Source organism: Lacerta agilis, chromosome 11 (genome assembly GCF_009819535.1).
Source record: "Lacerta agilis isolate rLacAgi1 chromosome 11, rLacAgi1.pri, whole genome shotgun sequence".
Taxonomy (NCBI): Eukaryota; Metazoa; Chordata; class Lepidosauria; order Squamata; family Lacertidae; genus Lacerta; species Lacerta agilis.
Genome location: NC_046322.1, coordinates 45,964,491 through 45,975,302, shown reverse-complemented (window position 1 = coordinate 45,975,302; position 10,812 = coordinate 45,964,491).

Sequence of the window (10,812 nt, the reverse complement as noted above, 5' to 3'; positions counted from 1 at the left end):
AAAAAACAACAACAGGCAAACCATGGCCATCTAATGAGGTTAAGTGCATCTTTTTATTTATTTATGACCATATCCATACTGTTTTGTATATAAAATATCTCCAAGCAGTGTGCAGCAAACTAAAAACACAAAGATACAATAAAATCATCAATACAGCGCTAATGATATTGTACTTCTTGTGTGGTGTAGTGGTTAAAGAGCAGGAGACTCGTAATCTGGTGAACCAGGTTCGCATCTCCGCTCCTCCACATGCAGCTGCTGGGTGATCTTGGGCTAGTCACACTTCTTTGAAGTCTCTCAGCCCCACTCACCTCACAGAGTGTTTGTTGTGGGGGAGGAAGGGAAAGGAGAATGTTAGCCACTTTAAGATTCCTTCGGGTAGTGATAAAGTGGGATATCAAATAAAAACTCCTCCTCCTCCTCCTCTTCTTCTTCATCATACACTACCCCAGTCCATGTTTCTCAGCTTCCTAGCTCTTGCTGAGGAGTCCACCCTGGCTTTCGAACAGGGCCCAAGCAAACTCCCAGGTCACCGCAAAATCTCCCACAAGAAAGAACCAAAAATTTCACCCATGCTTTCTGCAACACCATGCTCACAAAACGGGAGTGTTATATATTTTCAGAAATTGCTATTGAGGGCCAAGGCTAAACAATGCACAGGACTCTGATAGACAGCAGGGTGCTAATTAACAAATTTTAGTGCAGGACATGTGTGACACTTTCAGGTCTGGCGAAGTGTTTCTTTTCTTTCTAAAATCTCATCTTTCTGATCTTGCTCATTTCAGAGGAAGTTTACCAGGCCTCAGGCTGGTCCCAGTGGAAGTGCAGAGGGCTGTAGTAATTTCTTAATCAATTGTAGCACATGCTTTATGTAAGGGGGTGAGTTGTTAGAAGATTTTTTTTTTTGACAGTACATCAATGAATCACACATTTGTTTTCGCTACTTTCTTGCTTGTTAAAATGCTGAATTAAATTACTGCAGATTGTAAAAATGGTCTGTCTAGGTAAAGATTTACAGGTTCTGCGGTGGTCTCAAAATTTGTGCCGTCACAGTTTATTGCATTTCAACATTTTACATCAGATTCTATATAGCTCGTTTCTTTCAACTGAAGAGATGGCAAAGCCATTTACTGTGAAGACAGGAAGGGCAGTCGAGTTGGTATTCCAGACATTAAAAAACCCAAACCCCTTCTAGTTCTTCCCACCCCCAAAGCAGCTTTAAAGGTGCCTAGCACAAACATCCCTGGACCTGTTTATCTGCAATTTGATCGGCTTCTTATCCAGGGGCGCCACTCTCCTGTCTGCAGCATTCAGACCAATTGCCCACAAAACCCTGAGCCATGACCTCTTCCCTTGACTGTGATTAGAAGTCCAGGAAGAATTGGGAGCAGTGAGGCAGGACCAGAAAGGAAACAGATTCTGAGCTTATGCTTCCTGCTAGGATGTGAAGGCAGATAAGACTCTGGACTCAGCTACGTTAGTCAAAAAACAACGTTTTGCATTTATTGTAAACATGCAAAACCAGATGGCACCAGAGAGCAAAGAAATGTTCTAAGCAATTTTTACATAGCCTCCTCCCCCCTTTTGTTATATGAACCTACCTGAACCCTGAGATCATCTTCTGAGACTTTCCTCCATGTGCCTCCTCCTTGATAGGTCTGTATGTGGCAACATGAGAACAGGGCCTTTTCTGCACTGGCTCCTCATCTGTGGAATGCTCTCCCAAGGAATGTTTGCCTGGTGCCTTCATTATACACTTTTAGGCACCAGGCAAAAACGTATCTTACAGTATTGCCATGTCTTTTTATATCTTGAAACCACTGCGGCTTGGCTCAGGCTGAAACTGGCTCAAAATTGGAATATGTCTGTGTGCTCGACTTTTTTTTAGTGGAACAGGATCTGCTCCTTTAACAACTGTGTGGCGCTGTGGGTTAAACCACAGAGTCTAGGGCTTGCTGATCAGAAGGTCGGCGGTTTGAATCCCTTCCACAGGGTGAGCTCCTGTTGCTCGGTCCCAGCTCCTGCCCACCTAGCAGTTCGAAAGCACGTCAAAGTGCAAGTAGATAAATAGGGACCGCTCCAGCGGGAAGGTAAACGGCGTTTCCGTGTGCTGCTCTGGTTCACCAGAAGCAGCTTTGTCATGCTGGCCACATGACCCGGAAGCTGTCTCTGGACAAACGCCAGCTCCCTTGGCCTATAGAGCGTGATGAGCGCCGCAACCCCAGAGTCGGACACGACTGGACCTGATGGTCAGGGGTCCCTTTACCTTTACCAGCCAGATATCAAACAGCCAAGCTTTTTGCTGCATTGAGATGCAGTGAAAGGAAATCTGGACTTGTTCATAGAAAGGGGGCTTTGTGGTGGTTTTGGAAGTTTCAGGGAGGAAGATGGCAGCATCTTCGTTCCACTGCGCCGTCAGGGAAGGTTTATTTGCAAGAAGTCACCCAACCAGAATTAGGAATCTGTGCCTGAAGAGGAAATAGTGGTAACGATTGGAGATAAATGCACCATTGACCACATATCCTCCCATCTTCCAAAACTTGGCTCAGAGCAAGTGCTTCCATGCCATTGTGCACCCCACCCAGGCACCAGCTTTTAGAGGTGGGGGGGAGGAGGGAAGAAAGCAGGTGGAGAAAGAAGGGGTTGCACAGGTAGATGAGTGAGAAAAGAGGTGGTTCCATCCAGTGTTTTTTTTCTGGGGGGTACGCAGGGGTACTCACACCCCTAAACATTTTGTGACTCTAACAGGAAAAGAAACTAAAAAAAATAATTTCTTCTCCAGCACCGTGAATCATTGGTTCCGTTGAATAGCATGGTGAATCGTCAGTTCAGTTGCTACCACCGATGGTAGCCTTATTTCCTTTCCCCGGTGTTTCCTGAGTCTCAGATGGAAGCAAGCGTTTAATGTGTGAAGTAGGAGTTGGAATCCAGCATGATGATTGGTCAGTTTCGTTGTTACCACCTCCAATGGCGGCTTTCTTTCCTTTCCCGGTGTTTCCTGAGTCTCAGACAGAAGCGAGCGTTTAATGTGTGAAGCAGTGTGGAACGTGAATGTGTGGTGTTTTACTGATGAAAGTTTGGCCTCATTGAGGGGCAGGATTTCAATCTGAGTAATGCATGTTCTTTGTACTTTTGTCCATTTACTGTATTTATTTCCCCTGATTTGAACTATTAAATTGTGGTTTTCTTGAGTCAAAATGAGAGCACCCCCTAAACATTTTTTTAAGAAGAAGAAAAAAGCACTGGTTCCACCTATCACTGGTTCCAGCACTAACCCCCAATTTCTGTGGTCCCCAATTTGGTTATCCTGTGTATCAGCCCTTCACAAAAACATGGTTCCACCCGTGGATTGAAGAAGAGAAATACGCAGGAGGAATTCTCTTTCCATTACCATACCTTCAAAACTAGTCTCCTTCCAGTACCTCTAAAATTTGTTACCACATTAATAATTGTATGCTGCTCTAATCCAACAGATTAGATTTTAATTTTTTTAAAAAATGTAAACGATGTGCCTTCCCCAGTCAAAGCTAGTCCTCTCATGAAGTAGGTGAAGTGGCTCACTTCAGATATCATCGTAGGCAATGTCCAAATTGTGCAAAAATACTTTAAAGCAAGCAAGGGAAAAGCCCAAACAAAAATAAAATACATTTTCATAAAGTACTGGATGCGTGAGAGGAGGTACAATTTGTGCTTTGTTTTAGGTAGCACAATGCCCTATGGGCTGGTACTTCCTCTAGATGTTCCAGCTACAGGAATCTTGTGCTAGTAGGATCAATTTCTATCTTGGAATAACATCAAAATATCAATAAGCAAGTGCAGCCAAAAATGTTACTTTTTTTTTTTTTAATGTATTTATTGATCCATTTTTTTCTCTCTCTTTACATAACAAAAGAATCGGAATAACCAATGTAAAAAACAGGAAAGAAGATGTATCACGCAACCTGAGACTGTTGGCCAGGGGCGGAGCAAGGGGGTGGGGTGGCCCGCCCTGGGTACTGCCCTGGGGGATGACACTCTGGGGGTGGGCCCTGCCCCTGCGATCGGTGCTGGCGGCGCAGAAACTTTTAAAAGGCTGCAATGCGCAAACAGCAGCACAGTGTCTATGCTGCTGTTCACCCGCTGCAGCCTTAAAACTTGGCGCGGCGCAGCGCAGGTTGGAAGGGGTGTCGGCCGCTCACGCCCACCACCTTGGGTGGATTGTGCATGTCCACACATGTGCAGGCCACCCAGGAGGCTGGGCACGCATCGTGACGTCAGGGCACGCATGCTAGGGAGTGGCGCCCCGCCCCCAGGGGGGTGCCCTTGAGATTGCCGCCCCGGGCGGCAAAGCGGCTCCCTACGCTGCTGCTGTTGGCATGAACTCTATAAAAGAACTCTAAAATCCAAATATTATCAACATTTGCTGTATTCTAATAACACTAATATCCATGTCAAGCTTTCACAGCAGCTTTTGTTAATGCCAATAATATATTTGCTTCAACTTAGTAAACTCCCTGCAGTTGTAAGTTTGGTCCCTGTTCTGTCGGATGCTTTGAATGTACGTAATAGGTTTATTTGACTATAGATAACGATAACAAAAAGAAACATTTCAGATACCTCTGCTTCCTTTGTTCCAGCCTGTTATTCCAATACTTTCCTTTCCCTTTCCATTCCTCTCATACCATCATTCAGTCAGGCTTCCTTCTTCGTTATTTTCTTTCCCAAGAACCTTGCATGTTTTCCCCCTGCTAAAATGTCTGCTTTGCGCTTTTAGGAATTGTACACTTTGTTTCACACTTTAACAGCCACTTTCCTCCAAAAGGTTGTGTGGAGGGGAGGCGGCTTCTAGAGTGATATATGGACTCCGCTATACAGCTGCAAATAAAACGTTTTAAGTGTGTTTTAAGTGCAATATACAATGTGACACTAGACGGCGATGGTGAGGCTTATGGAAAATTCAATGCATTTTTTAAAATGCTTAAAAAAGCATGTTCAGAACATTCTTTTTTAAAATATGTGTGTAGATTCCACCCAAGTGTCTTTCAATCAGTACACAGGCCAGTTTCCAGTAGTAGTATCCAAGTAAATCTATTTTCTGCTTTAAAAGAGAGCAGGTTTTCCTCTGAGTTCTGTCTAGGGCTGTGTACATACAAAACCAATGGAGCAAAAAAATGTAGTTTTTCTCAACCTGGAATCATTCATGTTCACCCTCCAACATGCTGCTTTCAAATTAGATTTTTTTTTCTAGATCCTGCCCCCTACAAAGATGGGTGTGGCTACTTGATACCATTTGAAAACCCCTTCCTGTAATTAAATTATCCACCCATTTTCCTCCCTGCACACATGAAGAAGGAAGTGGTAATTGTGATCTTGGTAAATTCACACCCACAATGCCATTAGGATACACACCCTCCTTACCAGAATTTCCTGCATCTGTTTTAATCTGCTTTCAAATGTACTCAGTCTGTAATGAGCTTTTCTTTTTTTGGAAGGAAACCAGTTTTTCAAGAAGCACTTTTCAGGGCCAAAAAAAATGTGGTAGATCTAGATCATGGATAGGCAAACTAATGCCCAGGGGCCGGATCCGGCCCAATCGTCTTCTCAATCCGGCCCACAGACGGTCCGGGAATCAGCATGCTTTTACATGAGTAGATTGTGTCCTATTATTTAAATTGCATCTCTGGGTTATTTGTGGGGCATAAGAATTCGTTCATTCCCCCCCCCAAAAAATATAGTCCGGCCCCCCACAATTCTGAGGGACAGTGGACCCGTCCCCTGCTGAAAAAGTTTGCTGACCCCTGGTCTAGATTGTGTGTAGACTACATAGGGAAAAGCAAATATTCATTCTTCATTGATTATAGAATAAAATGTGTGTACACAGCCTAAGGGAAAGGACCATATATGTAAGAATGCTCTTATGATGAACTCATAATTAGGGATGTCACTCAGTAGACATGGTAACACATTTTATATATAGAATATATACTCCCCGTTTCACTCTCTTTTAAAAATTCAAATATAAAAACCCCACAAAAACCCATAACATTATTTCAATCTTAAATTCACTTCACCACATTTTCACATCAGTTCACTGATTTTTTTGTCATCATGAAAATTCATCAGCAAGTATTAACCACTCTCAACCGTAACCTGATAACTGCCATTTGTCCAGATTTTAATTTTTCAGAATTAATTTTGTATTTTAATTAATTGATGTCTGTTTCTATGTATACTGTATTATTTATATGATGTTAGCCACTCTGAGCCTGGTTCTGGCCAGGGAGGGCGGGGTACAAATAAAATTTATTACTGTATTGTTATTATTTTAGTGCAAATTTCTCATAATACAGATATTTTTGTATCTGCAACATTTTTCTTTTCTTTTTTTACTACCAAGCAATAAATTTTATGAAATAAATAATTTTGCCTAATGTGAACATTTTTACAAAGAAATTTGTCTACACACACACACACACACACACACACACACTTTATCCTAGTATATGAATCTTACCTTAGTATTTGAATTTTGATATACATTATTTGACCAAAGAATTGCATTGCAAAATTCAGAGACGTACGAATTTTGGAGCATGCCTGTGTTTCACTTTGCACATTGTTTTGGAAAATGTGGATTTGGTGGGTTTACCTTTAAATGAGCACTGAGCGGAAAATCTCCCCCATTTCCCAGTGTTGAACTTTTCAGAGAGTAAACCCAGGTTGAATGCAATGGAAGAATTAAGGAGCCAAGTTACGGATTGGTTACAGTATCACCAACTATGTATGTTTAAACTAGATAAGAAAAACGGGTTTTCGGACCAAAGTTCGCAATTTGAAAGAGAGTTATTACAGAATAAGGGAAAAAACACTGTCTAAAATGTATAAATTACTATTGGAATGGGAAACAAAGGATGAACTGGTTAAAGCTTCAATGACACACTGGGCAATGGACAAAGGGCACAATATAGAATTGAACCTTTGGGAGAAACTTTGGAAGAATGACTTGAAATTCACTGCCTGCTACACACTGAAAGAGAATTACATGAAAATGATTCATAGATGGTATTCAACCCCGAGTAGATTGGCTAAAATGTATAAAGTAGAATCAGATCTGTGTTGGAAATGTAAAGAATTGGAAGGAACTTTTTCATATGTGGTGGGCATGTAAAAAGTTTGAATAATATTGGGAATGATTTATGATGAGATGAAAAAATGTTTAAAACAACCTTCCCAAAAAGACCAGAAGTATTTCTCTTAGTAATTGTTCAGACAGAGATCCCCAGGTGCCAGAAAAACTTATTTATGTACGCAACAACGGCAGCTCAGCTTTTGTTAGCTCAAAAATGGAAAGTGAGAGAGGTCCCAGGTAAGGAGGATTGGCAATTTAAGATGATAAACTATGCAGAACTAGCTAGTCTAATGCACAGAATAAGAGAGCAAGAAGAACATGTGGAAGAGGAGTGGAAAACGTTCGCTGAGTATATGGTAAATAATTGTGTGCAGAGCTGAAAATGCTGGCAGCATTAATGTAAATCAACAGTATAATAAATATTAGAGTGATGTAAGATAGGATAACTGAATTATATGCTTATAGCAAAATATGCAGGAATGGTGGATAAACTACACTAGTGGCCAAAATTGTGCAAACCTTTAGGGAAAAGTGTATTTCTGAGGTTTGAGGGCTCATAACACCACCTTTTTTGGAGTAATACCATAAAATTATATATCAGTGAAGAATGTAAAGCAACAAAGTTTGTTCAATTATCTATATTCTATCAAAAGTAATAGCCAAATAACCAGAAAAAGGAAGCACAACTTGCTTAGGCTGATATGCAGCAGCTTTCCATCATTTGAATGTAGCCAGTGAGCAGGAGTGTTCAGAGAGCCAATCAAGTGTTAAGAGCCATCAAACCTTGGAATACACCTTTTCCAAAAGGTTTCCACAATTTTGGCCACTAGTGTAAATGAACCATGGAAGGGGAAGGAGGGAAGTGACTGAATGTATGTATGGTGTAATGAAAGATGTTTATTTTGAGATGTAAAATTGAAAACTTAAGAAAAAGAAAAAGAAAATCTGCCCCATCCCCAGCTATAAATAACCACACCCAGCTTCAATGTAGGGATCAATGGAGGTTGGTCCTTTTGTGTAAATATACCAGTGTCCCACCAGTCTTGGTTTGCCCTTTGTCATCGTCCCCCCACCATTCCTGCTTCCCTTATTATTTACATCCAGCCCAGTACACTGGCTGTCAGTTTCCCCCTCAGTCTCAGTGTTGTAGTATTCGGTAGTTTGACAATGACCATGCACCGCAACACTCAAGGGAAAATGGGCTGGGGACCTTTTTTGTGGAAAGGATCTGCACAAATATTGTGTAGGGGTGGGTGGGAGTATGTGGCCCTTACATATCTGTGTTCTCCTGTGCTTATATTTCCTATCTGGTTATGCCCTAAAGCAGATGGACCTTCATCATTCTTAATCAGCAAGGCTCCTTAGGAGTGTTCATCTACATCTTACAGAAAAAGCTAGGAGGGATTACTAGAAGCAGCCGCCTGTTTTACTCCTCTCCATGCTCTCAACAGCACCCTTCATGTATTTGATTACATGTTAGCAATTAGTGGGGATGGAATTATTTTTCAGCTTGCCTGTCTGAGGGAGGACGACTGCATCGTTACAACTCCTTTTTTATTTTTGTTTTTAATGATGCTCAGGAACTTGCAGGATTTAACATCTCACCCTTTGGGAATTGAAAAAGTCAAAATATTTAATCGTATTGCGGCTAAATATTTCTGGCTGCATCTCTCAACGACCTTTAAAGAACAAGAAGAGCAGGCATTAGCAACTTGGCACATTCCAGATGTTTCAGACTACAGATCCCAGAAGTAGAGCTGACTTGGGCTGATGGGAGTTACGTCCCAAGGGCACCAGGTTGGGGAAAGCTGAAATAGGGAAACACTGGACAACCTCCCAGAGACATTTGCTGCTTCAACATCCGGCCTGCAGTGGCCACCAGGATGCATTTTCCATCAGACAGAAGTAAGCAGGAACCTTTTCACACATTATTGTGGGCTTCGAACAAATCCCAATAGGGAATATTTTTTATGAGAGGTTAGTTTATAGACTTCTGAGCAATGCGTGACTGAGTGACCAAAAGGAGGAGTGCCAACACCATGACTAAAATCTAAAAAAAAATGTAGTATAAACATCGACAACTGGGAAACATTGGTCGGCCAGCACTCCAGTTGTCGTGGGCTTTGAAGACACTCAAACTCAGAACGAAAAGGAGAAACAAGCTGAGATGAAGGCACGTTTGGCAAACCCTCACTGTGATCAACTCCTGCCCGGAAACCTATGTCCCCACTGTGGAATGATGTGTGGATCCAGAATTGGCCTCCACAGTCACTTACGGACTCACTGTTAAGACCGTTTTTATGGAAGACAATCTTACTTGGCTATGAGTGATTGACAATGAAGTAGATAATGAAACAGATAAATAAATCTTTCTGGGGTCCACTCCAGATTCAAACTACAGTCTCTAAATGGTACCATTACAATCCCTTATGTAGTACATAGACCTCTTATTCAGTTGAGGAATTTCCCCTAATTAGTCTTTATAAAATCCATAGAAATAAGTCTATGCTAGTCTGAAAGCAGATAAGAAGTTGAGCTTTCTGACCTAAAGTACCTGGAGTCACGGCAGAGTGAAATAAATTGCCAGGTCATTGCCTGCTGCCTGTTTCGGTCTGCCTTCATGTGCAATAAATGATGTGTGATTATAGTAAGCAGTTAGAATTTGGGGAGTTGGTGTTGGCAAGCAGGGTCTCTGCCCCTGCCCACACACCCCTTTCTCTTCTGAACATGAGTGCAATGGCTTTGAGCCAGGTAAGGCATTCTCTTGTTTTCTATGCACTGGGAACAGAATAAACCTGGTTGAAAGTAGCCATGTCTGGAATGTACCTTGTCACAGCACAGTAATTACGTGAGAGGTAGCATCAGCTAGTTGCACCATTTAATTTGCACGAGGACCTCATGTTGCCATCTTTTCTGGACAGAAAAAGCAGGCGCGAGAACAAACAAGCAATACTGAATGCCGACTGGCAAGCGTTGCTCCTGGGCAACCTCCATTTTCTTCAAGAGGGATTGCATGAGATCCCAAGTCCCACTGAAAACATGGGAGACTACGTAGACTTGTCATGGACAAATTTAATGATATTTTGAATTCATTTTTTAAAATACCATTTTATGTTAAGGTCTGGTTAACTTCAATAACAACCTTGTTTTTTGTGATGTACACAATATCTTTTGTTGTTGTTCTACATGGGTACTATTTCTTGTTATCTTACTCTGTGCACTTGTAATTTTGTACTTTTTATTTTTTAACAAAGAATATACAGTGGTACCTCAGGTTACATACACTTCAGTTTACAGACTCCGTTAACCCAGAAATAACACTTCAGTTTAAGAACTTTGCTTCAGGATAAGAACAGAAATCGTGCTCTGGCGGTGTGGCGGCAGCTGGAGGCCCTATTAGCTAAAGTGGTGCTTCAGGTTTAAGAACAGTTTCAGGTTAAGAACGGACCTCCGGAACGAATTAAGTACTTAACCAGAGGTACCACTGTAATATAATATAAAATAAAATGGATATTGGGCACCAACAATCTCTTGGTATTCACATCCTTTATTTGCTTCTGATTTTACAACAGGGTGATGACCATGGGTTGGTTCCTTATTTGTTCTTGGAGAAGTTCCATGATGTTCCACTAGAAGCAGAGGAGATGGTTTTTCCCAGTTTCTCCCCGCAATGCCCTTTCTATAGATGCTTTGGAGAGGTGAGA